The sequence below is a fragment of the Pavona decussata genome, unplaced genomic scaffold, assembly GCF_977016875.1.
Source record: "Pavona decussata unplaced genomic scaffold, jaPavDecu1.1 SCAFFOLD_2, whole genome shotgun sequence".
Lineage (NCBI taxonomy): Eukaryota > Metazoa > Cnidaria > Anthozoa > Scleractinia > Agariciidae > Pavona > Pavona decussata.
In genome coordinates, this window is record NW_028145426.1 from 2,148,495 (window position 1) to 2,154,793 (window position 6,299).

Here is a 6,299-nt window from a genome sequence, read left to right on the forward strand (position 1 = left end):
GCAAATTGAGTGCGGCAAAAGTTGCATTTTAAAAAGGCAACAAAAATTGCTGTGGAATCCCATGAGTAAACAAGCCTTCAGGACGTAATCAGCTCTCCGATCTGATAAAGACTTTCTTAACAGGCCCTTTTCAGGCCCTTTCTCGAAATTATTTGATATAGCTTATAGCGGGGACGCCAACCTTTAGACATCAGGGACCAGATTCGCGAAGCGTTCGTTAGTTAAGATCCTATGTCTTGTTTCTTAACGATGGTCTGTTGCTGGATTAATAATAGGCTACGGGAAGTGGAAGGGGTGTAAAATTCTTATTAGGAAGCTTGAATAATAAACCCTTTGCGAGACCAATCAGGGTGTGGCTCAAGCTTTATATGACTGCGAAAGGACGCGATTCTGTGATGGTTGGTCTGATCCAACAACACAGTTTGGCAGTATTTTTAAATATTGCCTGCAGCCCTTAGGCCGGATTCACACTTGTGTGATAGATACAAGCACAAGGACAATCGTGTGTGAACCAGTATGAGATAAGAATGCTAGGGCATCGCAGGGTTACTCTCCAGCAGTTCTCTGTTACATTGGGTCAGTAGAGTTATTATGGAGTAGTATGGGGCAAAAGGTCCACCTGAAACTCAGCCTTAAATTACCGATCTTGCAGTCGTCCGATCGAAAATGTGACCGAATGTCCAACGCGCCAGCTACTACATCACGGAGTTTCCATGTGTGAAGAAAGAATGAGTAAGTGATATTTCTCCAACCTTTAACCTACTGATATAAGCGAGGTGTAATAGGCCATTTCCGAGTTGCTCTAATCCTCATTGTGAAAGCGAGGCTTTAGTTTTGTTTCCATATGAATAAAACCTGGCTTCATAATATAAACTTTGTACTTAGCCTCGCTTTCATAATGAGGTACTAAACAACTCGGAAATGGCCTATTGTTTGATCCACAAGTTTCGAATGAGTTTCCCAGTGGCATGACTTTTTTGTTGTTGGTGGTTATTAAAAATCACAGTTGATTGTCTTTAGCACTTATCAAACTCTTCACAGGTATTATCCCATTAAAAGCGACACTTCTTAATCAGATCAGTACCTGCAAAACGGTAAGGGATATTGACTGCAGGAAGTTTCTCGAGATTTCAGGAGCGCAATAACATCTGTGACTAATCTTTATTGCCCATGGATTATCCAGCATCATCCTAGTCTTTGTTTTCTTGTATCCAAATCAGAGAAAATCAAATGCTCGGCCGAAATCCAGGGATTGTTTAGCTGACGGCAAGGTGTATAACACAAAATCACGAGAAAAATGACCTAAGAAGAAAGGTGATTATATTACGACGTAGGTCTGAAGATGATTTTCATGCAAACACCAACATTTTCAATGGCAGGGATTGGTACCTTTAGGTAATACCATTCGAACTGATAACTTTAAAAGTGAATTGTTTGTAGGAGGTGGCTGAGCTTATTACCTCTTTGTCAACAAAACCATTTTGTTTGTCGCTGGTGTTTTCTATTCGCAGGTGGCGGATTGTTTCAAACCAATCTGGCATTGAGGTCATTCTTTAAGTTTAACGAACTATAGCGTAACAATTAATTACGGACCGGTGATTTGTCGATCGCTGGACCAATCAAAATTGTCGATACCCCGCATAACCCGTGCTCTTCTGTTCGCCTCTGAGCCCAACTGTGTGAGTCCGGTCACAGGTAAGTGTAATCACGCTTTTGTTTGATTTTTAACCCTTGTCTGATGGATCGGAAAGGTTGGGTACAAGAATCGATTTATTTCAAGAGCAGCATTGTTACCTTGTCGCTTAAAAGGACATCGATTTGCTGGAATAGTCAATCAACCGGGATAGTTCTAGAATAGCATAGAATGGCCTTACTTTGCCGATACCCTCTCGTTATAAAACAAAGCAAACAAATAATATTTTTAGTGTGATTCATCCGCGTTCGTCCATCATGAAAACTGTCTCTTTATTTAATGTTCCTGTGTTTTGAATTTTTTTATCATGATCGCTTTGAGAAAACAATCGTGTTTGAAAAGAACACGGTCCGCCGGGCTAGTGGCACTATGTTTACAAAAGGAGGGCTTCGCAAAATATATTTTCATTTTGGTCAGCCAATTAAAACTGTTACGGCGTTTTAAGAGCAACTTTTTTTTATTCAGATGTCCTATTCTTTGCTCAGTGAGCTCAGACGAGAAAAATCACAAACAAGATCTCATCACTAAGCTTTTGTTCTTCTGGACGGTAGCAAAGGATGAGTAAATTAAGCTAACGGAAATACTGTGGGTACGGGCGGAAACCATCCAACGATTTATTGCAACTTTAACGTTTGAGTAAGCAAAAATTTTATTTTGTGTCTATCACTACTGTCTCGACTCTTTGCCTTTTTAGTTATTTTGATCGCCTGACTACGCCTTCGTTCCTGCCCATTGTTTGGTACCCGTTATCCACCTAAAACAACCTACTAAACTATAGACTTCAACCTATATTTCAAAGAAAGGGAGGATCGCACAAGACTTGCAACATTCATTTATAAGGAAAAGTATAATCACGTTAGAAGGCTTTATAGCCGTCTCCATTGCCTGTAAAATTGTTGAGGGCCCACATATGTTCCGTACAAGAAAACCAGAGTGCTTTCTCTAGGACTCCAGTGCCAAGACTTATCAATAAAATACGCGCTTGCGTATCATGAATTATTCAACCTTTTTAAACCGTGTACCTCAGTTGTGCTTTTGCTCTTACTTGATACCATAGGAATAATATGCTACGGGCAAAATTCTTTCGTTTCCGGTAGCAATTTAGGCGTTGCGGACAGTTACGCTCTAGTATAATTATCGTTTTGTCTTCCGGCAGCCGAGATTGAGAATTGGTTTCCCGGATTCATCATGAGGCTACATACAGGAATTATATGCTTACTTATAATCCTGTATTGCGTTCACGCCGCACCGAGACCTTCTAGGAATAGACGAGCTGTAAGCGAGAAAACAAGCAACGACAAAGAAGAGAATAAACAGGAACATGAAACTTCAGGTAGCGGAGACGAAGGACAACAAAAGGCGGACAAAAGACAATTCGTACCTTACGTGCCAGCCTATAACATGGGGGATGTTATTTCTGAGGACAGTCAACCCGTGCAAGTTGTTCAAATAAGGGATTTAAGCATCACTAATGGCGTGATCAAGAAAAGTAACATTGTGCAGTTGTAAGGGTATCAAAGCGTTTTCGGTGAGTAAAGTCTCTGATTTCTTTATGCTTGCTTAATCAAGGAGTTGTAACAAGCCACTAGAGCGAATTTTGGAGCGATGCACGACAATAATGACAATCGATGAATGAATGTTTCTGTACAGCTTTTCCTGTCGGGAATCGCCAAGCCCTTGTCAATCCGATAGAAAACGGCCTTTGTATAATATGTCCTAAGGATAACAAGCAAAGGAATATTTTAATGGATTATTTTGCCCGCAAACTTGATCGTTTGTTTCTCAAAGCGGCGTTCAGCAGGTACCAAAGACATTGAGACTACGTCTTCCAATGGTTACAACTTCATCTGGTCAAGAAAACGTTTACTCGCTCGCTGTAATTCACTTTCAATCTCCTTTCACGTCATTAGGGTCTCGAAAGTAGGCTATTGAAATGGAGACAAAACTCCAGCGTGAAGAATAAGATTTCCCTTGTCGACTACGTTTTTATTGGTCACCCGTCTATTTTATATTATTTGATATTGTTTCAAGTTCCTTTGACCAAGCGCTTTTTATGCCATTTTTCATTATATTTTTGAGGTTTTTTGAGTTTAATGTTAGTATAAACGCTGACTTGAGGGATCTCTCGTGTTCAGATCAGTCCAGAATTTAGTCCAAGACTCTTTCTAGTAGTCATCTTCCAATGTTAACGCGAATTGCATGGGCGATTTTTATGCGGTTTTTCAATAGAGGAGCATGTGAAATTGCCTTTGATTTCAAGGCAATTTCACGGCGACTTGATTGCGATTGTGAAATGTTGCCAAGCACCGCCCAAAGCAGATCCGATCACATGCGTCAATGCTGCCTGAGGCCAAGCGATTTTTCCTGAGTGAATTACCGATGATTAAAGCTGCTGCTTAATGGCGTTTTTAGAACGGCTTGATTTGATTCAGTGTAATTTTGAAACGCCGCGCAACAGCGCCAACACAGTGTATGCGAAGCAAGGCAAGCACGAAACTTACCACAATTCCATTGTTGGTCCTAAAAGCCAGCTTTTATGCTAACATCCCATTATGATCCCCTCCCGTTAAAACGTATTCAAATCGTCGCGACTATCACAACGGAAATCGGCAGTCTATTCTGGCTATTTGAAGTCACACTCACATCTTCAAACTATGATAGCGAGTTGGGCATATTGATGAGCTCCATGAACGCCTGGAGTAACATATTTCGCTTGAAATTGCACTGTGGACCTTGTTGTTGTTGTTGTTGTTGTAGCCTTTCCTTTAAGTCCATACATTGACACACACGAAAACAAAGGGAAAAACGTTAAATCACGGAAAAAATTGATTCATAACATACACCCATGAATTCATTTCCAACAACACTCGCAGTTTCGAATGCATTTTGGGGGAATATTCTTTCCGGCCCCAAACTGTTTTCAGGTGCTCTGAAAAGTGCTGTGTGAAGATGGACACCTCATGGAAGGTGGTCTAAAGAAATACCAAGAGCAACGTAGGGGAGAGGTACTTAGAGTGAACTGTAGGAATGGGGTCTCTCCCTCAAAACAGCCGAGCGACGGGCAGAGGGGCCCGCGTGGACGAGTGTCCCGCCTTTTCAAGCCTCTTGTGTCACTATAATAGTTTAAAGACAACGTTATTTTAAATTGTTGCATCAAAATCTGGTGACCAATGAACAACTAGTAAAATATGCATATGCCATATACGCATATCCCACACATCGACATTCATATCTTGGCAGTATGCAATATGTTTGTCGCAAGAACGTTTAATGCACCTTCTTCCACCAGACTCCTGTAGTTCAGTGGGAGAGGAATCAGAACTAGGAATCGGAGGGTCGACTCCTGTTGGAAGAAATCGGATTTCTGTGTCTATGATGTCTTTGTCACTGACAGAATAATCCATAATTCCTGAAAATTATTATGGTTTAACAGGTTGTGTGAAATGTGTTACGAATGACAAGATCGTTTCTATTGAATGTGCTCTCTTTGATTGTCAACCTTCCCTGAACTCATATGAGGAATATCTTCAATGGTTTAACCGACAGATTACATAAATCCAATGTGACTCTTACCCCACTACAAATACTTCTCGATTTATCAACGCCACGTTTTAGTCCCTCTAATGATCAGGTAAAGGGTTTTCGTCCTTTCTTGCCCTATTGCAAGCGTTGTTATAAAGAATGCAAGACAATGACCCTTTGAGAAAGCAATAAACTAAAGATGGTGTGCTCTATTGCTTTGCAGATCATTGGAAGACCAAGGCCGTAACGAATGCAGACATTTCTAAATAACATGCAGAGCATACGCGTTTGTGGGTTGCGTCTTCTCATTTGTCCGACAGAATCACAACCAGTCGTCACCAGACTAATGGAAAAACAATTTTCTGTCGCCTCCCTTCAGAACTACTGAGGAAGGAGGAAAGCTTCGCTTATCTATTTTGCATTCGTTCAAATCATTCCGCGAGTTGTGTGTCGATGGTCCCAGACCATCTTAAAAGAGAACACAGAAATCATTTTTTGTATCGGGGTGACAACCTTGCCGTTGAAGTAAAAAGACTGTCAGGCTACAGAGAGAGCCTTTAATGAAGACGTTTTCACAGACATTATGTACATACTGTACACTGTATAAATATTTCAATTGATACTCCTCACCGGAGTCCACGCAAAATCATTCACATCTATGGTTCCATAGTATATCAAAAGGAAGTAAAAATTATGTTTAGAAACAAGGGGATACAATCGTCCTCTCCTTGATTAAACTGTTTTTAAAAAGGAAAGAAGTCGCGCAGACATAAATTCGAGGTTGTTATAATTTCCTTGTTGTCTTGTATTTACAAGTAGCTCTTAAGATTCCAGACAGACTAAGGCCTAGTTCAGACTAGGTACCCATGTCCGGTTCTCGGTCACGGGCACTGGTCTGAAAATAGCTTTTTATCAGTGCCCGAGCAAAAGTCTGGGCACCGTACCCGGGCACGAACACACCTCCAAGGGTAGTATTTGGGTACCGTTCCTGTGCACGGGCACTAGTCTGAACGGGATTTTGTCTGTTCCCACGCTTTTTCCTCATGCCCATGACCCTACGATACAATACACAAAATCATTGGCG

The 6,299-nt window shown here is 41.1% G+C and overlaps 1 long non-coding RNA gene across 3 annotated transcripts; it reads left to right on the forward strand.

Moving 5' to 3' along the window:
• The first annotated feature begins 332 nt into the window (after window positions 1–332).
• Window positions 333–5,922, forward strand: LOC146489969 (uncharacterized). Of its 3 annotated transcripts, none has more exons than XR_014865166.1 (4): window positions 333–732; window positions 1,042–1,695; window positions 2,850–3,221; window positions 5,439–5,922. It is a non-coding gene; the product is annotated as an uncharacterized LOC146489969 (long non-coding RNA). The 3 variants fall into 3 exon arrangements; XR_014865172.1 differs by lacking the exon at window positions 333–732 and having other exon boundaries at window positions 1,300–1,314; window positions 1,512–1,695; XR_014865175.1 differs by lacking the exons at window positions 333–732; window positions 1,042–1,695 and adding an exon at window positions 1,758–2,329.
• Window positions 5,923–6,299: the final 377 nt, after the last annotated feature.